At 52.7% G+C, this 26,975-nt stretch overlaps 1 protein-coding gene across 6 annotated transcripts in view; it reads left to right on the top strand.

Moving 5' to 3' along the window:
• The first annotated feature begins 298 nt into the window (after window positions 1-298).
• SGMS1 (sphingomyelin synthase 1) overlaps window positions 299-26,975 on the top strand; it is a 266,257-nt gene continuing 239,580 nt past the window's right edge. For all 6 annotated transcript variants that reach the window (XM_028104479.2, XM_028104476.2, XM_028104477.2 and 3 more), the window contains exon 1: window positions 299-528. The gene's annotated coding sequence lies outside the window, so the exon portion shown is untranslated. The remainder of the gene's footprint in view (window positions 529-26,975) is intronic.

Genomic DNA, 26,975 nt, shown 5'->3' on the forward strand with positions numbered 1-26,975 from the left:
ACCTCGGCTTGGTTCCGGCCTCAGGGAGCGACCCCCCCCCCCCCCCCAGATCCGCAGCCGGACCCTTCTCCCAAGCTCCGTATTCCTGGAAAGTAAAGTAAGGGGCCAAGCCACGCTGCCCCTCGGGGCGCAGCCTGTGGCCCGGGTCCAGTCGGGCCCCGCCGACCCCGCCCGCCTGGCCCGCCCTCCCCTGCCGGCCGCCGCTAACACCCGGAGGAGCGGACTCCCGGCGCGCGGAGAGCCAGGCCGGCGCGGGCAGCGGACTGGGCATGCTCGGCAGCCCGGAGGCTCGCGGTGGCAAGTCGGAAGCGTTCGCACCAGCGAGGCAGCGGCCGGGCGGCGGCGGCGGCCGCGGGCAGGACGGAGCGGGCAGGGCGGCCAGGAGAGCAGCCGTCCCTCCGCGCACGGCGAGCCGGCGGGAGAGCGCGATCCCGCTGCGGAGCCCCGACGCTGCCCTGCCCCGGATTTCAGTGCGCGGCGTGGGGCTCGGCGAGCGGAATTCCGGCGGCGGCCGCGACTCCGGTGCAAGTGAGCTGTGGGGCCGGGGGGTGGGAGTGGAGAGCGTCGATCCCGGGGTGGGGGGGCGATCGACCGCGAGGAGCGGCGTGCCGGCGGCCCCGGGGCGAGGGGGCGTGAGCTCAGCCGGCGCGGAGCCGCGCGCGTACCTGGCGGGCACTCCCCCCCGCCGCCGCTCCCGGGGGTGAGCGCGGGGCTCGGAGGGGCGGGCCGCCCCCGGGGCTCCGGAACCGGGTCTGGGCGGTGAGGAAGGCGGGGGCGTCTGCGGGCGCCTCTCGGAGGTGCTGCGTGCGGGCTGGAAGGTTGCCTAGTGCGGGATTGGGGCGAGCGGAGGGTGGCGGGGAGGGAGAGGCGGGGGGGGGGCGAGGCGCCTCGGCGGGTGGTGCGGGCCGGGGTCCGGAGACTCGCGGGGGCCGGCCCCAAATCACGGCCCCACCCCCACGGTTCCGGCGGCGGCGTGACAGTTGACACCTCCGGGCCAGATCGCAGCGGGCCAGGCGCCCGGGGTTTCGGGATTCCCCCCACCCCTACTCTCTCCGCGGCCCCTCGGCGCCGGTCCCAACCGGCATAACAGGTGGGACCCCCCCCCCCCCGCTCCTGCCCCCGCGGAGCAAGCTGCCCTCCCCAGGCCGCAGAACGTCCTGCAGGTTCAGGGGCGGCCCCCGCCGGAGGACAGGGAGTGGGCAAGGCCTGGAGCAGCCATCGGCGCAGCCGGGACTGGACAGTGTCTCCAGGACGCGGCTGTCCCCGCGAGTGAGGGGTCCTGCGACCCCGAGGCGACTTGTCAAGGGCAGAGCGGCGGCGGCAGCGGCCGTCTCTCCCACCGTGTCAACCCCGACCGGGGCTTGCGGCTGCCGGTGGGCCGGCGAGGGCGTCCTCGCCCAGCCAACGGGTTCGGGCTGGCGCGTTCTGGGCAACGCCTGCTTCCCTCCTGGGAGTCGCGAGTAAAAATCCTGGCCAGAGGGAGTGGAAGGGCTCCCTGCAGGTGCTGCTCAGATGTTTCTTTTCACCTTCAGTCACCACAGACTTCAGTGGCACACGCTTATGAAACCCAGAGCGAAGGCTGCTTTGTGAAAGGGAAGTTTATTTTCCGCGTGAGGGGTCTGCTTACTGTTTTAGCTCCCTTGACATTTACCTTCCTGGACCTTTGGAGCTGTTCGGACAGGTGACTCTGCTCTCAGACTCGGGGGCCTTTCGGGTTGGCTGCCTGGCTGTGGAGTGGTAAGCGCCTGTCACGGTGCGCCGGGAGCCCCCCACGCGTCCCGGTCCCGAGGCTTGAACATGCAGGGAGGACTGAGTGGGCAGAAAGAGGAGTGGGACTGGTGACGTAGCACCTCGGGGGGGGGGAGTTGCCAGGGGCCGCCCCAACACGGGGGGGGGGCGGTGTTGGCAGCGGTTTGGGCCTGTGCAGAAGGGGACGGGGCTGGGCGGGTCTTGGTTGGGGTGCAGGCTCTCCGCGGAGGATGGGTCCCTGCCTGGCCAGTGCTCCAAGGGAAGCCCGGGGATGTTTGGTGATTCAGCAGGTGGCAGCCTTCCAGCTCCGAAGCCATCCATGCCTCGTCCGGGCCGGAGAGCCGGCCAGCGGCGGCTTGTGCTTCTGAGGCTCCAGCTTTGAGGGGACCTCCAGGGGCTGGCGGCTGCCTGTAGCCGCTCACTTGCCTTACCTCGCTGTTTGTTTGGGTCTGGAGGCCCTGAGCTTTTGGTTTTCTTAACTGCTTCTCTTCAGCCAGGTGGCACGTCTTTTTTGAGTCTCGGCAGCTCCGTGACCTGCTGGGTACGAGGAGGTGGTGCCTGCCACCGCGCACAGCTGAAAATGTAGCTGGTTACTCGGCAGCAAATGATGCCAGTATGGAAAGCGGAGAACGCGTCTTTTCCTTCTGTTCTGCTTCAGAGACGAGAAATTTACATTTTTAATAGAATAGTAAGATGTATTTCTGTAACTCTTCAGGGCTGGTTGTAAGCATTATTTATTTTTAAAGAAATTAATTCAAGGGATGGATTAAACTAACACGGAAGGGACCCAGTTATTAAGACAGCATCTTATCCCTTGGAGGATCCCAGGCATCTTGCACAGTGCCCACCTTGTAGGTGCTCTGCTTACTCAGCTGAATTAAAAAAACAATCTCGTCGTTAAGTTTGGCACGTAAAGAACTTTATTTTCCTAAGTTGGAATTGCCTGTGTTGACCGCAGACATTCAATTTTCACTTGAAAACTCAATCCTTTCCCTTTTCTTTCCTGGTTAAGCCCCTTAATTTTCCAGATTGTGGCAGATCCTGTATTCAGCTGGAAAAAAACCCACATGCTTTGCTCACATATCTCATAAAAACCTAAAGGACTTGTCCTACATAGAGCTATCATACAGTTTTTTAAAAAACTAAAGGGGCACCTGGGTGGCTCAGGTTAAGCGACTGCCTTTGGCTCAGGTCATGATCCTGGAGTCTCGGGATCGAGTCCCGGGATCGAGTCCCGGGATCGAGTCCCGCATCAGGCTCCCTGCTCAGCAGGGAGTCTGCTTCTCCCTCTGACCCTCCCCCCTCTCATGCTGTATCTCATTCTCTCTCTCAAATAAATAAAATAAAATAAATATAAAAAAATATAAAAGTAAAGCATACTCCTGTTGCACATCAAATATGCTTTATCTGTGAAACTTTATTTTGTACAAAGCATTTCAGGAAGACTCTTTAGAATTCCTAAACCTTTACCGTCCAGTGAAAAGTGAGGCCGTGTAAAAGACAAAACCGTGTTTGGGGAATAAGAATTCGGCTTTGTTTGCACAGGGGCATCAGCTCCCTCGTCCTTGGGGGAGGTGTGAGTGTTGGGCCAGCTCATGCTTATGCATCTTTTTAAACTTTGTTCTGCTCCTTCCTGCAGTTGTTCATCTGCTTCTTCTTTCCCTAAAGACATACTTTCCTGGCATGGGCTTGGCTTGCTTAAAGCTGCTGCTGGAAGGGTCTTTTGCATTTTCTCACATAAATTCAATCAGCTGTGGTTTTTATTTTCTGATTGTCCCCTACTGTGGAAGCCACTTCGTGGGGTGAACTGTTCTATGGTCCTTGGAAAAAGCGGTGTCCGGTGTGCTCCTGAGGGGACATGACAGATTATAGATGGGTTTTTCTTTGCCCCCCCCCCCTTTTTTTTTGGTTGGTAGCTATAAGCAGTCTCTTTTGGAAGAACTGTTACAGCATGCCTGGTGTTAAAGGCCCTGGCCTTTCTGTTACAGGCTCTTGGTCAGGAATATAAGTGGTCAGTTATTATCTCTGACCACATTCTGAGATTTGTGGCTGTAAAGTTTGTCAGTTGATGAGCTCGTCTGTCCCCAGATGATCTGCCGGTCTGGATGTGGGAGCTGGGAAGCAGAGTGGGGTGTAGGGGAGGGGAGGGTGACGAAAGGGGAAACAGAGGCTTGTGGGCCAGGAGGAGGGCTTGGTTTTCTGACTGACTTCTGGTTTCACTGAAACAGACTTGACTGCTGGCCACAGGCATGGCTGAGTCTCTCCCCTCCGGAGGCTTTCTTACCTCCACAAATAAAGCACTCTCTGCTCGCCCCACAGACACACACACACATACAGACAGACACGCACACTGAGAAAAGACAGAGGTGTGGACACACACACCCTTTGCCGAGCGCCTAGAAGCTCAGCTTTTTTTATGTGCTAATATGTCGCAGAGGGAAACTCCAGGGCTCAGGAGCAGGTTGCGTTCCAGGGGCCTGAATTCATCCAAGCTCGTCCATCAGAAAGATCCCCTCTTCCTCTCTGAGTGCTAACGGGATCTGTTCCCTAGCCACTGTGGAAATTGCTGGGGGCTTCCACTGTATGCACAGGCAGGCGAGTGGGTACTTAGGGCTGCTCTGGTGGTTTTCACCTTTCAGACATCGAGGTGCTGGGTGGTCAGCGTGCCTCCGTTGTTGGCGCAAGACCCTCTCCTTTCCTTCTTTGATGTTTCCCCTTCATTTTTACTCCCATTCCTCTCCCCGCCAGAGGAGCCTCCTCTTCTGGGTTGGATATATTCTTAGGTATGTTTGTGTCCTCGTTGAAGGTGTTATTTTGTGCGTGTCTTCAGTTTACGTAAGTGGTCCCGTGCTATAGACTCCATTGGTGTTCTATTTCATTCAACACTCAACCTTTTTATTACGGAAATCTTCAGACATTCACAAAAGCAGGAAGAATTTCATTCAAGACTTTGCGAGATCTGTGTTAGTGTGGGCTTATCTAGGGCTTTGCTGTGCATCCTTTAGTTTTGTTACCCGTTTCCCTGGCGAGGGACACTTAGCTCACCTCACTCAGGCAACGCTGTGATGAACATCCCGTATGCGTTCTTTTCAAGATGGGTGTGAGACGTCTCTAGTGTAGTGCTTCTTCAAGTGGTCCACGCCCAGGAGCCACAGGGGCAGCGCCGGGCACCTGCTGGAAATGCAGATTCTGAGGCCCCAGCCTAGACCTGAATCAGAAACCCTGGGGGCAGACCCCATGAGCTTGTGTTGTAACGTGCCCGGGCTGGCGATGGCGGTAGCGGGGACGGTTTGAGACCCACTGTCGCAAGGGCGCGCGCCTCGGCGTGGAGGGGCTGGCTGGAACGGAACGCGCACAGCTGTTTTGACTAAATGCTGCTAGATTGTTCTCCTCTTGGGTGCATGGGGGTCCCTGATCCCCTACATTCTCGACAGTGGTTGGTATTAGCCCTCTTTCTAATTTTACCCGGATTTGGTGGCTATAGTGTGGGATCTCCTCGTTTTCCTGGGGGCTTGTGTCATTTCTTAGTGAAGTTGAGCATCTTTGTTCGCTGTTAGTTTCTCACCCAGCTGTAGTCTTGTTTCTCTCCTGTGTTGGTTTGCACGTGCTTCTTGCATATTCTAGATAGTGATCCCATCCTGCCGTCTGTCAACTTTGTCAGTAGTCACTTTCCGAAATTTTTGTTTCCGTAGAGCTCATTACTTTTTGCTTTATGTTGCACTTCAGGGGTCTGAAGATGTTCTTCCTTACCCTGGACTCACCAGGCTATTCCCTGCTTTTGTTTCTCACAGTGAGGGCTTCACTTTGCGTGAGGTTCATTTTCGCATATGGCATCGAGCAGTGATCCGGTGCCGTTTTTCCTTCCCACTTTGTGACCCAGTTTTTCCCACGTTATTAAATCATGTATCTTTCCCTTAATATTTCAGAGGAGACTGTGGAGCCGCCTCTGTCATACTTGGGGTGCACACATGAGCCTCTTTTTTAAAACCTGATTGAATTGTAATTTACGTATGGTAGCCTGCATCCATTCCAGTTGTACCGTTTGATGGACTTCGACAGATGGACACACTCCCGAAACCACGGCAGTCAAGTACCGAGCGTTTCCGTCGCCCCGAGCTTCCTGGGGGCCCCCTCACAGTCCATCCGCACCCTGTCCCCGGACTCCGGCAGCCCCCGATGTGCTCTCTGCCACTGTGCTTGCATTTTCGAGAATTTTATATAAATGGAACCACAGAATGTGGCACTTTGTTGTATCTGGCTCCTTTCACTCAGCATACTGATTTTTTAAATCTTTAATTTGCGGCAAAACAAAGATAAAATGTACCATTTTTAAGCATACAGTTAAGTGGGATTCCTGCATTCACAGTATTGTGAACCCATCACCACTGTCTGTCTCCAGAGCTTTCTCATCACCCCAAACTGAAAGTCTGTTCCCACCAAACTCAACATAGTGGTTTTGACATTGTTCACAGATTCTCTGTACCATTATCTGTCTGTTTCTCTGCCAGATTATTTTGACTTTCACAGCTTACATGGCAGGGTCTGCTTTGCTGTTCTTTTTCAGAACTTGGTCATTGTGGGCCTCTCTTCTTCCATGGACTTCTGAGAATACTTGTCAAGTTCTCCACAAAGTCCTGGAAATAGGACTGGCATTGTAATCTAACATGGGGAGAAATGGCACATTTTGTATCTTAATCCTGTAATTCTATCCATGAACATGGTTATCTCATCTTTTACAAAAGACTTTTTAACATTTTCTGTCATGGTGATGGTGGGTTTTGTTGTTGTTGTTTGTTTTTTTGTTTTTTGTTTTTACAAAGGAAACCTGTTGCTTTGAGGGTAGTTCCTTAGTCTTAACCTTTCAGATGGGCAGAGTCAGGCCTTTGGGGACGGAACGTTCTCTCTTCTGCAGCCTTGAGTGACATGGGCCAGTTACTCACTGTCCCTGGGGGCGCTTCTTTCTTCAACCTGGACCCCAACTGCCTCTCCCAGGGGCTGCTGAGGGCTCCCAGGGGATAAGGTAGGAGAGGCAGGGCCTATAGATTGTGAAACAGCGTTGCCAGTCCGGGGAATGGTGTGTTAGACCTCCCCTAAGGCTGGCTTTAAGTAGGTCCACTGGGTGCTTTTATCCTGCTTCCCAGGGATTGATAACAAGTGTCAACAGAGTGAGGCGAATCAGCCCACCAGTGATCTGTGTTAACACTCGCTGGATCTACACAAGCAAGGTGTTGCTTCCACCCACTCTTGTGGGGCTTCACAGAAAGTGTGGTAACTTCCAAAGACTTTGGCAGTCCTGTGGGGGAGAAACAATTAGAGAACTCGGTGTTACAGATGGTCTGTAATCAGGGGTTAAGTGGTGTGTCAGGGGAGTTGGGAGAAGTCAGAAATGCTGCTCTGTGTGTTTTGACATGACTCTGGTGGAATCAGATTAGAGGAGAGAGAAGGAGGGAGAAACCAAGTATCATTAGCTAGCATTTCTGTCCAGGGCTTCGAGGGCCTAGTATTCAACCCCGTGGCAGAGGATCGCGTGCCTAAATTTAAGTGTCTCAAAATAATTGCTTTGGGAAAAGTGGTAACAAGTGGCTAGTAAATGCTTAGGTAACTGGTAGCTTTGTGTCGTGTAGTACAGTGGTTAGGATCCCTGACTGGAGCCTGAGTGTGTGCGCTCAGCTCTTGGCCTTACCATTTAGGAGCTGTGGGACCTCAGGCATGTTAGGTAAACCTTCTGTGCCTCAGGTTCCCTGACCCTCATCGACGGGTGTGGTAACCACCGATGTCTCACGGTGTCCTTGTGAGGACTACTCTCGTCGGGTGCTTAGAGCCTGGCACAAGGTCATCGCGATACAAACGTGAGTTACTCTCATGACTCCTTTTGTTCATATTCGTTGCGTTCCTCCTGTATCTCCCTTGACGTGTATCAGGCCTTATGCCCAGAGTTGGGTGGCGTTTGTCCAGAAGGACCTGTTGGAGGCACAGTTGGACCTGTTGGACACACAGTTGTGTAGAATGGACTTTCTCTCTTGGTTGCCAGGTTCGCGGTGGGCACGCGGGCTGTAGACGGAATGAACGAATCCTTGACAGATCGTGGAGCTGGGTGCTGCCTCGGTGGGCCTTATGTATCCTCGATCAGGGCTGCGGGACGGAGAGGCTCGACGTCAGGTGGTTAGCAGGCAGGAAGCTCATTAGACCTTTTGGCGAAGGTGTATTAATCATAGGGATTCACGTTTGTGGAGGCCTAACCGCGTGGCCGGAGACTGCCTGAGCCCTTGCCCCTTGCGACCGTCCTCTGAGGTGGAGATTGTTAGCATTCCCTTTTTAGACACGAGGACAGAGGAGCACAAAGTAGGGAGAATGCCCTGAGGCATTGTAATGTTTGGGCCTTCACCAGTTGGTAAAAACTGCCAGTGTAGGTGTGTTGGTGGGTAGCCGTCATAATCAGGTAAGCGTGGTGACATGTGGGTTAGCCCAGTAGGGCATTCCCGTGACCTTGGAGGTTTATCGGCCCAGGCGGAAGGTTCTCAAGTTTCCCCAGGTGTCAGAAGCACCTGGAGGCTTGTTACAAACACCTGGGAGGCGTCCATGCTTGACGTGTTCGCAGAGCTGCTGATGCGGCTGGCCTGGGACCGACTGCTCTTGGAGAACCCCTGCTGTCGGCAACCCTCGTGTCAGTGAGGGGCCCTGTGCTCCTGCTTCTAGTCACGGTCAGGTGGGAAGGTTTTCAGCTGCAGAAATTTTAAATCCTTTCCCCGTCATGCAGTAAACACTGAACGCACATGGTCCTGTTTATCTAGGCCAGCAAAGGGGGCTCTGAGCCAGTGGAGGGTAGAAATTTGCTTTCTGTCCTTGCTCGTGTTTCCAACATGGGCACAAATGGGTAGTACCCCGGGGTGGGGAGAAAATTCGGGAGTGCAATTCGAGACTCACTAGTAGTGCCAAGTGCCATGTCGTGCATCCCATGTTAGGGAGATGCCCTGATGTGTTTTGTTCTTTTCCAGCTTGCTCACTCCCTGCCAGAGGCAGAGAAAGGCTTTGTCCCGTAATCTATCCCTTTGGAAAGATTTAGGCACAGAGAAATTAAAAGTGTACGAAGATACGAATCCTGATGGTGGAGAGGATGAAGATCATCTTATTTGGGCTAATTGTAGTAGAAAACTCTCTGTAGGAAGGCCCTTAAAAAAAGGAAGCAAAAGGAGGGGCCGTGCGCCTTCCCCAGCAGTGGTGAGGTAAGGTGGCCAGTGTGTGTCCAAACCCCCCAGAAGGAGGAACTGTGTTTGTACGGCCAGAGTTTTCTATTTTGCAACAGAGGCTGCGGTTCCTCCATGGGACCATGTCCGTGGAATGAGAGATGTTGAGATTTGAAAGATTTTATAGGAAACGGAAACTTAGCTTCCAGCTCAGCGGAGAACACATGAGTAGATTGTCTTTGGGAAGAAGACTTTTCCCTGTGCTGGTTGTCGGGGCTCTCCCGTGACCCTGCAGCGGGGGATTGCTTGGGGAGGGAAGGTGGCGGGCAGAGGGGATAGGGGATTGCCAGGGGAACACGGGGAGCCCACACGAGAGGTGTTCCGACGTCTGGTCTCTCCATAGGCCGGGGTTTACACTAGCAGTAAACGCGAGTTGAGGGTCTGCTCTCGCCTCTGCTTCGTGAACGGGAGAGCTTGGGTTCGCAGACCCTAGGGCTGGAACCTCCTTAAGCCTTGCGACGTGCAAAGCCGAGTGAGATGTGGTCTGGGTTCTCGAGGGGTTAGAGGGGGTGGGGGGGCAGACCTGTGCACAGAGAAACACCATCACCCCATGGTGCATGCAGCATGGCACCTGCGTGTGTGGCCCCTGGGGGTAGGGGTGGGAGCCTGGCCCGAGAGGGTCCCCTGCTCGGGGCTTCCTGTGCATAGCACACGGGAGCAGGTAGCCCAGATGGTAGGCTAGTGCAGATGGAGCTGGAAGTGGTGCAGCTTCTCCCCTTGTTTCTGGGGCTGCCAGGTTTAGTGCGGTCACTCTAACAACAGAGGGGAGTGTAGGAAGAGGCGTGCGGTGCGTGGTCAGCCCGCCAAGGGGAACCAGGAATTGGAACTGCGCTTGGAGACCGCATAGGACGTCTTAGGGGACACTTGACAGTTTGTCTTTAAAAAAACGCTCAATTTTAGCTGTCTCCTGGAGCGTAAAACCTGGAGAAGATGAATGACTATCTTTAAGGTGAATCTGTTTTAAAGAGAGAGTCTTTATTAGAAACAAGGTTTCATTTGCCCACAATTTTTGGTAGAGTTCAAAATCCCACTCCCCGTTCGTTTACAGTGGCTTGCGTTTCTCATTTGCGTCGGCCCCCCCTCTGCCTTCTCCCTCTCCCCTCCCCCCTTTCCTGGACACCCTTACAGACACCGCGTGTGCTGGCCCATGTGTGCCAAAGCCATGACCTTGGCCGGCTCTCGCCTCTGCTTCGTGAACGGAGAGCTTGGGTTCGCAGGCCCTAGGCATCTCCCAGATTGTGCGACACCCGAAGCGGTGGCTCGCGAGCCCCACGCCACCCGGTGTTTACCATCCTGTTGCTAGAAGAGTCTTACTTCGTTGCCTTCCTCCCCTGTCCTGCTGAGCTCTGTGTCCAAACCACTCTATAGGAACAGCGATGGCTGGTGGATTCCTCACCGGTGACGGTGCCCTTCCCGGCAGGCTGTCTCTGTTCAAGGTACAAAAGGTGGAATGTTGGGTCGTTTAGAAGTCCCATCAGGTGCACTGTGTGATGCCATGACCAGCCTCAGATGGTGCGTGCGGTGGGGGCTCCCCTGCTGGGCCGGGTGGATGGACGATGCTCGCGCTGGGAATGGGGCTCCCCGGAGTCACAGGGTCAGCAAAGGTTCGGAATAGAGCAGAAGCGTCCTGGGCGCAGGGTGGAGAACAGAGTTCCACAGAGCTGCCCCCTAAGGAGGTGGGGAGTGCTGGCTGAGGGGTCCCCCTGTTGCAGTAGTGAGGGGCAGCCGCAGAGGCCAGAGAAATGCCAAAGGGGGGGGCTCTGCTGAGAGCTTTTCACCCTGGTGACAATCGCAGGCTGACCATTGGGGGGGCCGTCTGCCCGGGGTGGGATGTGCGTGGGGCGCGCGGAGAAGCGGACTTGGCTCCTCCTGAGGTGTGCGGGCAGGTGGAGGAGGAGGGAGGCGCTGACGGACTCCGTGTGCCGCAGAAGCAGCTCTGGGCCCGCCGGGGCGCGGAGCCCGGATTCTGAAAGCGGCTGGGGAGTGCCAGGCAGGGCAGCGGAGCCAGGTTCTAGGCCTCCCTGGGCACCGGCTCTGTCGCGTGAGAGGGAAATCGTGGCCCCTCCTTCAAGGGCCGGTCAGGTGCGTGCCCCTGGCCCCTGGCCCATCCCGTTGGCTTCCCTTCCTGCTCCCCGGGTGGCAGGGGGGTGCCCTTCCCTCGACTACGTGGAGGGCCCGAGTGTTCTGAGGCTTGACCGTGTGGACTGTTGTCCTTTTGCTTGTGTGTCTCCTGGATCTCGTCCCGGAGCCTGTCCCTGTCCCTGCTGGCTGTGAGTTCAGTTTCCTTACTCTAAGATCCCAGGTGCCCAGAACGGCCTGTGTTTGTCATCGTCTTTGTGGAAATCTTCATGGGCGGCCTCAGTCTCTGGCCGAAGCCTTCAGGATCATTGACGGCAGCTTGACTTGGACGATGAGGCTCAGGACGGGCGTGAACACAGCAGAGGCTCTGCCGCACGGAGCTTTGCAGGGAGTGTGCCTCACGCAGTCAGCACGTTGGCAACCGTGGACTGTGCCTGGTGCTCGGAGGCAGAGCCTCGGCCGTGCCTCCTCTCGGCGCCGCTGCCCGTTCACAGGCTGGTGACTCGACATTTGTTTTATGGCCGCTGTCTGTGCAGGGACACCTGAGTTCTGAGAGGGCCTACAGAGTTACCATCCGGTGCGCTGGGCCACGGTCCAAGTTTCCACAGGGCCCTGCACGGGGCCTGCTTTCCCCTCCTCTGATTTTAGAGACCGAGGCAGGGTGGTGGGAGCTGACGGAGGCTTCTCAAGCCCTCTTAGGCCGTCTGCGTGAAGGCCCCGGCAGCGGACCCGGGTCTCCCCCCCCGCCCCCCCCCCCCCCGGGGTCTGTGTGTGGGTTCACGGAGCTGCTGAAATCACACTTACTATTTGGGGTGTGGCGCGTTTTTCTGTGGAGGCTGTCTAAAGCTCTTGTGAAATTCACCAGGAGGACCACTGAAAGGTCCCTTTTTAAAACTGTATGATTGAGGGTCTTTACTGCCGCCTGTCCCCTTGTTAGAGGGGCTGATGAGAAGGGTCCACCGCGGAGAGGAGGCGGATGCACGCCAGGAGCCTCTTGTGGGTACAGAGGACTTGAAGTTTCTGTCTTAGGGGTGGGACAGGGTCAGTTCTTCCTCGGAAGAGATAGAAGCAAAGGGACAGAGCTGGCCTCGTGGAGGGAGGAGGGGCGTGGCGCGTGTGACGCTGCTGCGTGGCTCATTGTCCATGGAGCCAGAGGAGAAGGTGAGCCACAGAAGGTGGGCAGGAGACTCTGGAACAGGTGCTGCCTCTCAGATTCCTGCCTCTGACGGAAAACAGGTCTGGAGAGGACAGGTAGGACTTCGGCCGTCGATGTCAGAGGCCCCTGGTTTAGGAGATTCCCCTGCGTGAGAAGTTTCTAGTAGTTTATCTAAATGATGAAGTTCATGACAATTGTCCTTTGAGATCAGGGTGTGGAGGGTTGCTTTGAAGAGGGGCTGGCATGGATACTTACATACTGTCCAGGAGTTTATTTTAAGAAATAATCAAGCCGGTTGTTCATCCCAGAGCTGTCTACTAGAAAAGTTGGAAACCAGATATCAAATACTAGGGCACTGGCTAAACAGATTACGTACACCCACACAGTGGAATACTAGACAACCCTTGAAAACATTACCTAGAAGAATAATCCTATAGAAAGATATCCTGTAAACATTGTTGTGTGCAAGGAGGTCTGTGGCGCTTTTACAGAAAATACACTCTTCCAAAAGTCCTGGTTGGTGGCTGCCGTGGGCCAGGTGCCCCGCTGGGTACGGGCGACACGGTGGTGAGCGCAGGTCGGGTCCCTGCCCTCAGCAAGCCTGTGGTCTCCTGGGGGAAGAAGTGAAGCCTTGCTGACTTTCCCATAAAAAAGTGTTTAAATACTGGGCAAAGAATGACTCTTAATAAGGAGTTTTTAAAACCCTTTAAAGTCGGAACCACTGTCTTGTCTGCTTGTTACCAGCCATACCCCTGACCCGAAACCACCGATTTTCCAGAAAGTCGGAAGCTGGTCATCGAGGTGTCTTCCTGCTCATGGCCACTGTTCAGCTGTCTTCTTGCAGAATCCTCTCCCCCCCACATAGTGCAAGCCTCTGTGGGTGGAAAAGGATGGTGGCACATGGTTCTGGAAGGGGGGTGCCCCTGCTCTACTTCCTGGCTTCTGTCCTCTGTGCTGGTCGCCAGCTCGCCTTTGGTCCTCACTTGCCACCTCTCTTGGCCCCATGTCGCTCTGAGTCTTTGCCCCTGACGTTCGATTGTGGTGTTGGCAGCCATGTGGAGTCGGGCTCCGTTCTTAGAAATCACCTAGTTTAAATCCTTCCTTGGAGCCTGGTGGGGTCTGGGTCGGAGTGTCTGGGTGTCCTGATTCCTCGTGACCCCTTTTTCAAAGCTGACACCCTGGCCCCTCCAGTCACTGCGCAGATCTGTGGTAAAAACTGGTATGCATTTCCCATCACTGGCCGTACAAAGCTGCAGGGAAGGTTGGGGAGGCGTGGGGCTCTGCTCTCAAGGGCAGCCCTCCAGAGAGGGCAGCCGGCGATGGACCTCCCGACGAGGCCGTGTGATGGAATGCTGAGGGCCCTGCAGGACTGGGCTAACACGTTCAGGAAGGCGGTCAGCGGGAGGGCAGGTGTGCGCTGGAGGTAGATGCGGGCAGGGATGGGTCACCTGGGGCCCCTCTGAATGGCCCCTTGGGGTCTGGCTGTTGAAGGCTGCTTTGTATTTGCCTTTTAGCCTAGGTTTTCCTTTAGAAAACCTTTCCTCCTGCCTTCTCCTCACCCCACCTCCCCTACTCTCCTCCCTTTCTCCCCTACTTCTCGTCTTTCTCCTCCGCTTAGAAAATACAGAAGCAAAAAGAACATCATCCAGAATCCCATCACCTGTCCATAACCACTGCTAGCATTTTGGTGTGTGTCCCTCCCGTCAGTTTTACATAAACGTTGGATGTGCGTGCAAGGAACATTTTGGCCAAATGCCAAAAGATGGAATGTTAACAGGACCTGTATTGCCAAAAGGAAATCTCACCGCTCTAGAAGGGACTTCTGGGATGCAGCAGAAGTCTGAAACTTTATGAAAATGATTACAATGTTATTAAGATGATAACAGTTAGCACTGTGGCACAGGAAACTTAATTTCTTAGTGTGTGGTCTGCATAGTGAACGTCTGTGGTCCAGGGTAGGTGACGGCCCAGCTGGGGAGGAGGGGGCAAGCAAGGGTTTATTTGTGTTGTTGATTTTTGAATAATGATTATTGTTTTGGCCAGCTGTCAGAGTAACGCACCATGAGGGGAAATTTGTCTCCGACTTACCAAACTTTTGTCAATTCACTGACCTCTCTCTAACTCCTGGACCCGCCACTTTCCTTGGTGATGAGGGTGCAGTTGTGGAAAGTGGCCCCTCATCCCAGCCTTGTGTGGTGTCTGAGAAAGAGACTATGCAGATAATCTCAGGAGCAGAAGTGAGATTGTTGCCTTCATACAGATTTTTTTCCTGGTATTCTGGCATGCGACTCCTGCCTCACACAGCCGTTTGAGAGAAAAATGGTCCTGAAGCCTTGACTCTAGAAGCATAGCGTGGAGCGGTGTCATTGGCTTTCAAGATAACTAAGCTGTTTTCCAAATGTCCGTCTGCATCTCGACTTTCACTGCCTGCACACCAATTTCAGCATCTTCCCTGGAGAAGAATGACAGAGGAGTCTGTGGACTGGTAGCCACGTAGAAATACTTGTTCTCTCAGGCACCCCAGGTTCTAACAGTGAATGTTGTTAAGTCCGTCAGCGTGCTCTGTGGACTCTGCTCTCTGCAATAGACAGTGTTCGAATTTTATTCAGGCAGCCTTTTAAAATAGGCAGTAACCAGCCATTCCATCCTGTCTTTGAACGTCTCAGTACATCTTTGTCGTGGCAGAAGTACATGGGTACTCATGTAAGTCGTAAGTGCAGGACAAAATCCCTTGGGTGTCATGTCGTTTGTGTTTGGGTGGAAGAGGTTTTTATTCTAAGATTCATCTGGAACGCTCACTGACTTTTGGAAATCAGTCTTCCGAGACTAACAGTAAATATTTGAACGATGTGCCTGGTTTGCGTTACCGATGCTGCCATGCTGGGTGGCGCGATGCCCTGATCACACAAGAGTTCAAGGATGCCAGAAACAGCTGAAGAAGCATTCTCCTCTTTGGCCTTCCAGATCGAAACCCAAGATTTTGGCCGAGTATGGAAATTGAAGACAGCTCCGGCGTATCTTTTGATGTGTATGGTAATGTATATTTTATTTGTGTAGGCTTAAAGCCTATTATTTCTAAGATATGACTGAGAATGTTCCAAATCTATAATTTGCTTTGAAAGAGTATAAACATCTTTTGTTTTAATTATAGTAAAATATACATAACAGAAAATGGACCATTCATGGTGTTAAGTGGACTCACTTTGTTGTGCAACCATCACCGCCGTCTGTCCAGGACCCTCTCATCCTCACGAGCTGAGATTCTGTCCACATTAAACACTAGCTCTCCGTTCCCCCCGCCCCTCAGCCCTGGCACCCACTCTTAACTTTCTCCGTCTGTGATTTTATTTACTCTAGGGACCTCATGTAAGTGGAACTGCACAGTACTTGTCCTTTTGGGCGTGGCTTATTTCTATCTTTAAAAAGGCCTTTTTTTTTCTTTTTAAGATTTTATTTATTTGTCAGAGAGAGAGAGAGCACGAGCAGGGGGCGGATGGCAGAGGGAGAAGCAGGCTCCCCACTGAGCAGGGAGCCCGATGCGGGACTCCATCCCAGGACCCTGAGATCATGGCCTGAGCTGAAAGCAGACACTTAACTGACTGAGCCACCCAGGCGTTCCCCCCCCCTTTTTTTTAAGATTTTATTTATTCATTTGAGACACAGAGATACAGAGAGAGAGAGAGAGAGAGAGCATGAGCAGAGAGAGAGGCAGAGGGAGAGGGAGAAGCAGACTCCCCGCTGAGCCAGGAGCCCGATGTGGGGCTCGATCCCAAGACCCTGGGATCATGACCTGAGCCGAAGGCAGACGCTTAACCATCTGAGCCACCCAGGCACCCCGCCCCCCTCCCCCCTTTTTTTTAAATAAGGAAAAATGTGTGCCTTGTGATCAGTTTTGCTGTTGGGCCACGATGCTCAAGTTTGGTCAAGGAGCTGCTTCCCTCGTGGACCTAAAAACACCCAAGTACTTTGAGCAGTGTTCAGCTGAAGCCGTAGCATTTGCCTGAGGTCAGGAGAGCAGAGGGTCCCCGACTCACCATGTTTTTACTTTATGATGATGTGAAAGTGATGTAGAAACCGCACTTGGCATTTCGAGTTTGGACGTTTTCCCCAGGCCGGCGAGATGCAGTACAATCCTCTCCTGGGATGGGGGGCGGCAGCCTCCAGGCGGACCCCCCATCACAAGGGTCAACAACGTGCACACTTCCCACCACTCTGCCCCCACACAGCCGTTGTGTTTGTCACCTCGGCACAGTGCTCAGTAGATTACCTGGGAGAGTCAGCCCTGTGTTATCAAATAGACTCTGTACTCGATGCTCTAGGCCACCTGCAGGCTCCCGCGAGTGTTCTGAGCACAGTGAAGGTTGGCTTAGCTAGGCTGGGAGGTTCAGTGCTGGGTGTGTTAAATGCATGTTCACCCGATGATATTTTCAACTTATGTTAGGTTTGTTTGTTTGTTTGTGTATTTATTTTTAAAAAGATTTATTTGACAGAGAGAGAGGGAGCACAAGCAGGGGGAGAGGCAGAAGGAGAAGCAGGCTCCCCGCTGAGCAGGGAGTCCGATGCGGGGCTTGATCCCAGGACCCTGAGATCATGATCTGAGCTGAAGGCAGACGCCCAGCCGACAGAACCACCCAGGTGCCCCTTACCTTAGGTTTATTGGGATGTAACCCCCCCCCCCCCGTCAGTCAAGGAAGAGACTACATGAAAGCGGCCTTGCCCATGAACTTGGCAGCAGCCTTTCCTGAGGCCTGTCAGCGTTCTTGGAAAAGCGCCTGGTGTTTTCACGTCTTTTGCTCTGATTGGTCTTGCGTGGCAGGAGGGAGAGGTGATGGGGGGCTGGCCCCTCCACTCAGCATCTCAGCCTCGGCCAGTAGAGTCCTCAGCAGAGGCCTTTCTGGGTGCGCAGATAACGATTTGTTTCAGCACTTTGCTGGTCGGTTGGCTGGCCCCTGGCAGTGCAGGCATGTCCGCGTAGGGACCGCCGTGTGTTTGGGAGGGGAGCTGAGCTTCTGGGCCGTAGGTGTTTGCTCTCACAGTGTGTCAGCTCTTGGTGTTCGTGTGTACTTGGGGGGGCCGCGGGGATGGAGCATGGCCGGGGAGGTGGGGCACAGGCCTCCTGAAGCCACAGGTCCCAGGCAGTGTGTTTGTGGAGATGTGGGAGATTGAGGTTAGCTTCCTGTCTGTGGTGAGAGAAGTGAAACCTGTTGTACCCTTATAGGCCTGATAAGAATCAAATGGGATGAACTGTGTTCTTAGCAGCATCCAACCAGCAGTCTGTTTATGCCACCCGCATTTTCTGAGGCCACGGCCCGGTCTGAGGAGGGCGGCCTGTCCTCCGGGTCACTGGCCGCACTGTGGACACATGGTTGGGGGAAAGTCTGTGTTTTGCCCTAGGATCTCTCTTTCTGTTTCATCTTGTCCTGGCATCTGTCTTGGTCTTTCTACTGATGGATGTGTGTGTGGATTGCAGAGTTGTGGAGTGGGTTTATAAATAACAAGGCCGTGATTTAAACTTTATTTCTTTTTTAAAGATTTTATTTATTTATTTTTGAGAGAGGAGCGGGGGGAGTAGAGGAAGAAGTCCCAACGTGGGGCTCAATCCCAGGACCCCAGGATCATGACCTGAGCTGAAGGCAGATGCTTAACGGACAGGGCCACCCAGGCGCCACAAGGCCTTGATTTAAGTAGGGAAGCAAGAACAAATAACATGCACATTTGATACTCAGTTGTATCACTTACACATTTACTTAGACACTCTGGCAATTGGTCAAATATTCTACTTCAAAAAATAACCACAATACGGTCTGCCTTAATGTTTTGGTTCAGTGTGCTATATATATCGTCAGGGCTAGGTGTCTGGGAAGAAAGATAATTAGGGCGCTTTTGTACCACGAGCATTCTGAGTGCTGCTAACGAACGCACCGCTTCCGATCCCCGGGCAAACAGTTTACAGTTGAAGTCTGCCTTCCGTTACGCGCCTGATGGCTGAATGCAGCGTGGCACCTGCTGGGTTGAACCCCCCTCTGCACCCCCCGTAAGTCGTCGTCGTGGTTCCTCTTGGCTGGTGAGAGCGTGGCAGAGAGGCGGGGCTCCTGCCCACCTGTCTCCTGATGGACCGGGGACACCAGTGAGCGCTGTCTTCATCCCTCGCGGGGAAAGCGGGCCCCACTCTTGAGGAGGTTAAGATCAGAAGAGGAGGGTGGCACACGGCCCCAGACTGTTCATGCCTCCGGTGTCTGCCGCTCCCGTCGTGCGCTGAGCTAGTCTGAGTCTTCCCAGACCACTCTCCTGGGATTGCTGACCCTCGGTCCCCCGCCCTCCTCCCCTCTCCTGGACCATCCTGCTTTCATTTCCTTTTTCCTCGTTGGGTCTTCGAGCTCCTCTTGTCTTCCCAAGGACTCCTTCCCTGGCACCTCTGCCTGACTGGTACTTGGAAATGTTCCCTTAGTTCACCCCTCACCCCTGTGGTGTGCAGGCAAGGGGAGCAGTCTCCTCTCTTCCAGCTGGGGTCCAGCCGGGAGAGGGCTCCGATTATTGGGTTTCTGGCTCAAAAAGTTCCTTACTGTCTGGGAGGCATGGTCAGAGCAGTTTAGTGCCTAAAACTTAGACCGTGTAGGGGGAGTGACGGAGGAAGTGCAGAGCATTTTCCGCACCAGGCTTCTGCTGCAGGAATAAAACTCTAGGGGTCAGAAGTATTGATGTGGATTAAAGCCGACCTTTCCCATCTGATCTGTACTTCGTTTCCAGAATGGTTAAGCACCCCCCCCCCCGGAATAAACAGTAGCATGTTTTTCAAGTTTTACGCTCTTCTTCGTTTTTGAAAATTCAGTAAATAATAAAATCTCAACCTGCTCACACGTGCTCTGGCCTGTCCCGTTCCTCTGTCTCGGCGTAGAACACAAATTTGCACGCTCTTCACAGTAACATATGTTTGAAAATAAGTATTAGAAATTGACTTCAAGAACTCATTTGTTTGGGCTCACAGGTTTGTTGCCAGTTGCATCTTTAAGGCCCCTTCAAATTATATGGCTGTTCGATTTAAAATATTTATGCAGTATTTATTTTATGACTATAGAGGATTGCACAGTTAATTTTCTTTACCCCTCAATTTTCTTTATTGCCTTAACATTTGGAGGTACTGTTTCTGAGATTGTATATCTTAAGACTGTGATTTCTTGGATTTTTTTTTTTTTTTTTTTTTTTAGTTTACTGAACTGCCTAAGTGGAGATTTTGTCAGATTCGTTCATCTGTGTGGTGCAGAAGTTTATGGGAAATGAATGAGGGAACACGGGATATTGGGCGGCATACATCATGGTGTAGTGATTATTGCCAGAGGCGGGTTTGGGTGCCTGCACGGGCCAGTCACCAGCCATGGGGTGGGGACAGTAATGCCCATCATACAGGTTTGTTATGGGACTGGGTCTGTCGGTGCCCAGTACGCTGCAGGTGTAGAGGGTACATGGTAGTGGCTATGACTAGGGCTTCTTTTTGAGGACAGAAAGCAGTAGAAAGTGGTTATGGGGGCACCCGGCTGGCTCAGTCAGTGGAGCACATGATTCTTGATCTTGGGGTTGTGAGCTCGAGCCCCATGTTGGGGGTAGTTTACATGAAAAAAATAAAATGTCTTTATAAAAAATAGCGGTTATGTCTTCCTGTCATTTTTTTTTATTATTATTTACCATAACAGAGGATTTTTTTGGTGGCACGAGGGAGGTCTTGGCTGACTGAAAGCCTCATTCCGTTTTTCGATTGCATTCATGTCGTCTAAATTTGTGCATGTCCATCTTTTGTTCTGGTTGCTTTTTTTTTTTTTTTTAAAGATTTTGTTTATTTGACAGAGAGAGACACAGCGAGAGAGGGAACACAAGCAGGGGGAGTGGGAGAGGGAGAAGCAGACTCCCCGCCGAGCAGGGAGCCCGATGCAGGGCTCGATCCCAGGACCCCGGGATCATGACCCGAGCTGAAGGCAGACGCTTAACGACTGAGCCACCCAGGCGCCCCTGTTCTGGTTGCTTTTACAGCTGTGGCGCATGATGCGAAAAACACAGCAGATCACAGTAAGTTTTTCTCTGTCTAGAACCTTTGCGGATCAATCAGTCTGACCAGCCAGTTCTTTGTGCAGAGAGTAGTGGCTTTATATTGATCTTTTTTGCAGTTTTAGATGTTTTTATGATGAAACATTTTAATCATTTAGAAAAATATAGAGAATAATATAATGAACATATATATATACCCAAGCCCTCACTTTTATCAAATATTTTGCATATTTGATGTGTTTTGGGGAGTGTGTGTGTGTATAAATTTTTTTTAAAACAAACACACCATTTCCATGGGACTGGAAGTTCGGGGGCTGTGGGGTCTGGTTCTCTGCTCTCTGGTGCGGGGGGGGGTGGGGGGGGGATAGTGCTTGGGGAGTGGCGGGCTTCACAGAAACACTGTATCCTTCTCCAGGGGCGGTCCGTCCTTCTTCCCAGCGGTAATATTGTTAGACAGCAGCCTTCCAGGAGGGGAAAGTATCTTGCTGGGTTCAGCCAGTGATACAATTGTGAGTTAAATGAGGACTGCCCTCAGGGAACTTTGAGCGTTGAGACACAGGGTGGGGCAGAGGAATTCAGAAATGGCTCCTACGGAAACCAGAACAGGTGCGGAGCTGCAGTAGCCCTTGGGATGAACCTGAACTTCCATGAACTTGAACTTGAAGATGGGATGAACTTGGGGACGCGGAGATGGGGCAGGCCTTTCCAGGTGAGCCAGAGCTCCGTGGTGGGAACAGTGTTCCTAGGGATTAAGAGTAGGTAGTTCAGGGTTGCCTGGACTCTTATCACCAGTAGCAAGAGAAGTGGCCAGAGAGCAAGACCCCTGAGCCCTAACTTCACAGAACCGGCAGCGCTAGGCCCTTAATGGAGCAGGACAGCAGATGAGAAGAGAAGCGGACATTCCAGAAGCAGGCCGTCCTGGATGAAACTTTAGTTGCTGCCCTTCTGGCTGTGTGGCCCGGAGTAAGCCGCTTGCCCTCTCCCACGTGCGGTCCGTTCTTACTTCAGCTGCCGAGAAGTTAAGAGCATGGAATTGAGTTTTGGGGAGACACTGCACTGTTTTGAGGTTCTGTTGCCTGTGCGGATTTGAAAGAAGCAGCTCCGTGAGGAGAAGCCTAAGACTTAGCGGTTGGTCACAGATGTACGGAGCGACCCCCGCGCGTGCCGTCCTGCACACAGTGAGCCCACCAGTGCTGTCCTTCCTCCGGTGGAAAAGACCATCCTCTTGGTCGTCTGGGCAGACCCGGGACCATCCACAGGTGCTTTTCCGTGACCCCCGTCCCCTTCCAGGCCCCAGAGGAAGGTCATTTGGTCTCCGCATTATCTCTTGCATTCGTCCAGGCTTGAGCCCGCACCCCTTCCTGCCTGGATTCCACCTAGCCGTGCGCTCTCTGCCCTGACCTCCTTCCCCTCACCCGACCGCTGGCAGTCCTCTTCCCAGGCTGGAGAGGGGGTCGTGGTACCATCCTGCCCACATGTGCCCCTGGCTCCCCGTGCCCCAAGGAGAAAGCCTGAGCCCCTCAGTCGAACGTGTCTGTGGTCTGTCCCTTGCTGTCCCTCTCACCCCCCCCCCCCGTCCCCTCCCCGGTGGTGGTTCCTTACTCCCGAGCTTTGTGCCCCCTCGAATGCCTTCTGCTGCACCGGTCTGCCTTAGTTTCCTCTCTCAGGGTCTCTGCCGTCTCTCTCTCCCCCCACCAGCAGCCTGGGCTCGGTGTTGCCCTGCACCTGCCATGGTCCTTCCGCCCCGCACACCGGCTGCTGGGGGAGGGGGGCAGTGGGGATGTGAGTGTGCACTCAGGACGTGTGGTCACAGCCCAGCCCTGGAGAACAGTGGCAGTCACACCTCGTGTGTGTCCCCTCAGGTGCCTCCCTGGACATGCGGTCGCCCGGCAGGTGCGAGGGAGGCCCCCGGGGCTGTCCCCTCCTGTGGGGGCAGAACGGGAAGTGAGCAGCGAAGCAGGGTTCCTAAAATTGGGGGGCCGTCGGTGGTGGAAGAGACCAGACTTGGAGCCAAAGGCCCTTGCTTTCCCGGAGCCGGCCGAGCCAGGGCGTGTCAGAGCAATGTTTTTGCAGTCATCATCAAAAAGAATTGGCAGTGGGCGCCTGGGTGGCTCAGATGGTTGAGCGACTGCCTTCGGCTCGGGTCATGATCCTGGAGTCCCGGGATCGAGTCCCGCATCGGGCTCCCTGCTCAGCGGGGAGTCTGCTTCTCCCTCTGACCCTCCTCCCTCTCATGTGCTCTCTATCTCATTCTCTCTCTCTCAAATAAATAAAATCCCAAAGGAAAAAAAAGGAATTGGCAGAGGGAGTGATGTTGGAAAAGTGTTCTGCGTGTGAACTTTGCGGGAATACTCTCCATTTCCCTGCTTGCCCTTCAGTGCTGGTGAAGCGCTCAGGCTCAGAGGCTGTGCCTGCCTGGGTTCCCTTGGCCACAGGGGCCGGGCCCAGGAGTGGTCTTCTGGGTTCTGCTCTGCGCGGGGCCCAAGGATTCGCCACATTTCAGAGGGTCACTTGGGGAATCTTACTGACATCAAGCGCTTTCCCTGCTTCGCAAACTAATACGGTGACAACAATAAATTCTTAGTCCGTTAATAAGTTGTATTCTTTACATTCTGTTAAATCCTTTTTTTAAAAAAGATTTTATTTATTTGAGAGAGAGAGAGAGAGCGTGTGAGCAAGGGGAGTGGCAGAAGGACAGGGAGAAGCAGGGAGCCCAACACGGGACTGGATCCCAGGACCCTGGAATCATGACCTGAGCCGAAGGCAGATGCCCAACCGACTGAGCCACCCAGGCGCCCCTCTGTTAAATCCTTTGAAAAATGAAATGGTTTCTTCCATTCTAGAACTCTGGAGTCTCTGCATACACTTGCTCAGGACGAGAAGACGGCTCAGCTGCACTCAACAATCATGTTCTTAATTTCCAAGAATTTCTAAAATTTTGGAAATTGCTGCCTCTGCAGTGGGCTGTTACAGGGAAACTACGCCTGCCTGCTTTATCAGTCCTCATCTTGACCTCCAGCGTTGGGTGCTCGAGGTGTAGCGGGCTCTCTGGCCCGAGGAGACCTGTCTTCTCTCGGATTCTGTCATGTGAGAGGGCGCTAGTCTGTGTCTTCTCCTGTCTGCCCCCTTCCTTGATGACTTCCCCACCGTCCACTCTGCTGTCCACACACGTCGGTGGTTTTCACTGTATTTTGTTCCCTGCTGCAGTTTGTGCGGATGCCTGGCTGTTTTTCTGTATGTGGGTATTTCTGCTACTGGTCCTGCTGTCCTCCCAGACCCAGTGACTTGAAGACAAACTGACCTGAGAATGTCTGCAGTGGGAAAGGATCAAGAGACCATTTGCTTCTTTGTCTCATTTTAGGAGTAGGTAAACTGAGGCTCGGGGGGTGATGCGGCTTATGTAAGTTGACACAGTCCTCCTTCGATGAAGTTAGGCCAGAAACCAAGGTTCCTGACCCCTCTGTACCTCGTAGAGGTCCTCACACGGACTCTTCATGGTCTCCTGTTCCATTATTGTTAGCTGGGCAAGGAGCCTCAGAGCTGTTCGACCCTCACGTGTCCCTCTTTCCCCTCAAAGTAGACATCAAATAGTCATTCACCAAGACCTACCAATTTTTTCTGTGATTTGAAAATTTTATTCAGTTATTTAAAAAAAATTACCAGCAGTAAAATTCACTCTTTTGGAGCATTTAGTTCTCTGAGTTTGAACACATGCACTGATCCACGTGTCCTCTACTGCAAATGGCCCGTGGCATCCGCCGCTCAGATCCCCTGGTGCTACCTCTTTGTAGTCAGTCCCCCATCCCTAACTCCTGACGGCGTGGATCCATTCTCTGTTGCTGTTCTGATATTACAGAATATCACGTAAGTGGGATTGTCCAGATTATCCCCTCCTGAGACTCACTTCTTTCCCTTAGTGGAGTGCATTTGAGATTCATCCATGTTGTTTCACTAAGTAGTAGTCCAGGGTATGGGCGTACCACAGGTTTTTTTTGTTCTGTTTTGTTTTTTTGTTTTTTTTTTTTACCCTTCACCCACTGCATTCCCACTAGAAATACGTGAGAGTCCTGGCTGATGCGCATCTTTGTTGGCATTTGATGTTGCCAGTTTTGAAAAGTTAGCCATTCTGGGAGGTGTGCAGTGGTATCTCACTGTGATGTTAAGTTGCATTTCCCTGATGATCAGTGATGTTGAATATCTTTTTATGGCTTATTTGCCTTTCTTCTGCCTGCTAATGTATATCCGTGCGTCTTCTATTATGCTGTTGGTTTTACCCATTGTCATGATCATAATTGTATTCCAGGTTGGTATTGTGCTAGTTTTTTATATCAACATTGTTGTCCATATACTACAGTAGATTCCAGAGGGCAGGGCACTGAGCGAGGAACTTTATATACGTAATCTCAATTTATCCTCACAAAATCCTTGTGACAGAAGTAGTGTTTTATCTTATTGTGAAGGAGATTATATAGACCCCATGTTCAACGGATATTTGTTGCATGCCTACCGTAAGCTTTGAGCCAGGCATTAGACCTGTGTACTCGTTCTGTGACTTTGGGCAAGTCATTTAATTACTGAGTCTGTGTTCACATCTGTTAAATAGGGATCTGTCTCACGATATTTTCTCTCAAGGTTATTGAGTGAGGGTTTTGAAGGAGAGTGTAGGAAGCATGCTCAGCAGAAGGTCTGGCCCATGGCATTTACTGAGAAAGCATTAGCATTAGCTTCTGGTCTAACACCTCCTACCGAATGAGGCTGTTCCTGGCCTGTCCTGGCCACCTCCCTCTGGAAAACTGCCCCTGGGTCAGTCCCCTGCTCCACTCTGGATCAAATACTAGAGCCGACACAAGATTCAGCCTTTTCCTTTTATGAAATGTGTTTCTCTGTTTCCTCTGTGTGGCTTACTAATAGACTGCCTCCTTTGGCCAAGAAAGATGGGATTGGACCAGTTTTGCATGACAAACCTGTGGTGCTGCAGTTGTCCCTGCTCAAACCTACACTCCCCCCCCCCCCCCCCCCCCCGCCAATAGATGCAGAAGGGACCAGTGACCCTGGAGCTTGCTGGTGGCTAACCTGGATGCTCTGTTCCAAAATTCACATTTCATACTTTTTGTTTCCATTTTGCAATCTTTATATTTATCCAATAGCATAATTAATCAACCAATTAAGTTTTTAACTTTTTTTTAAGATTTTGTTTATTCTAGAAAGTGCGAGCAAGCACAAGTGGCAGGGGAGGGGCAGAGGGGGAGGGAGAAGCAGACTCCCCGCTGAGCAGGGAGCCTGACCTGCGGTGTGGGGCTCCATCCCAGGACCTCCCAGGACCTTGAGAACATGACCTGAGCCAAAGGCAGGTGCTTAACCCACCGAGCCACCCAGGCACCCCCTAATTTTTTAACTTCTTTAGTTACAAACATACAGATTTGGTTGACACCACTTTATACTTTAAAAACCTAACCTTAGGTATGGCAAAGGGGTGCTGTAAGCAATGGTATATGTTGTGTTGTTGGAATTTTTTAAATTTGTCATTTGCTAGTCATTTAATCAGGTTTTTTCTTTTTTTTTAAGATTTTATTTATATATTTGACAGAGAGAGACACAGCGAGAGCGGGAACACAAGCAGGGGGAGTGGGAGAGGGAGAAGCAGGCTCCCTGCAGAGCAGGGAGCCCGATGCGGGGCTCGATCCCAGGACCCTGGGACCATGACCTGAGCCGAAGGCAGATGCTTAATGACTGAGCCACCCAGGTGCCCCTAATCAGGTTTTTTTCTTTATTGGCCAGATCATTTGGGATGATTTCCAGGAAACTGGAAATACTTTGAAGAGATGTTGCTATTTGTAATGAGTGCCCAAGGTTTTCTAATGTCAGTAATAGAAAAGCTGAATGAGGGGCAGCTGGGTGGCTCAGTCGTTGAGCACCTGCCTTCGGCTCAGGTCATGATCCCAGGGTCCTGGGATCGAGCCCCGCATCGGGCTCCCCGCTCGGTGGGAAGCCTGCTTCTCCCTCTCCCACTCCCCCTGCTTGTGTTCCCTCTCTCGCTGTGTCTCTCTCTGTCAAATAAATAAAATCTTTAAAAACAAAAACAAGATAAGCTGAATGAGCCAAGTGTTTACTTAGAGTCCATTTCAGCTCCAGTGGAAGAATGTCTTACCTTTACGAATATCATCAAGGGTGATCTGGTTGGCAAGGTTGTTCTGTTTAGGGTAGGACAAGAAGAGGAAACTGTAATATGAGCAAAAACAAAAGGGTATAGCAATGACCTTGTACAAATTGTCAGGTCATCCGTTGTGGGGTGTGTGAGGCTTTGTCTGTGGGAGCAAGGGTTGGGCTGCAGTGGGCTCCCCGCGTTCTCCTGTCCCCTTGCTGGAGCACTTGGTGTGTCGTCCTTCCTGGGCAGGCGTGGATGTGCTGCTCACCCTATGTGGGGTGCATCCCCCTGTTGGCCTCTGTAATCCCCTCGGCAGCACAGCAGGCCTTTGAAGTGCAGGAGCCCAGAGGAGCATCCAAGACTGTGGATTCTGGAGTAGACGGCCTGGGGGCCAGGTCCTAGGTCTACCGCTCGCCAGTTTCACGACTGTGCACAACTTAATTGCTTTCTGCACCTCGAGCTTCCTTCATCTGTATAATGGGTGTAATAATAGTGCCTGCTTCACAGGGGTAAACGATTGTAAAGAAAGAAGAACCGTCAAGAGGTGGAGTTGAGATGACCTGAT

The sequence above is a fragment of the Eumetopias jubatus genome, unplaced genomic scaffold, assembly GCF_037043125.1.
Source record: "Eumetopias jubatus isolate StellerSeaLion01/CBP00866 unplaced genomic scaffold, mEumJub1_p1.0 scaffold_17, whole genome shotgun sequence".
NCBI lineage: Eukaryota > Metazoa > Chordata > Mammalia > Carnivora > Otariidae > Eumetopias > Eumetopias jubatus.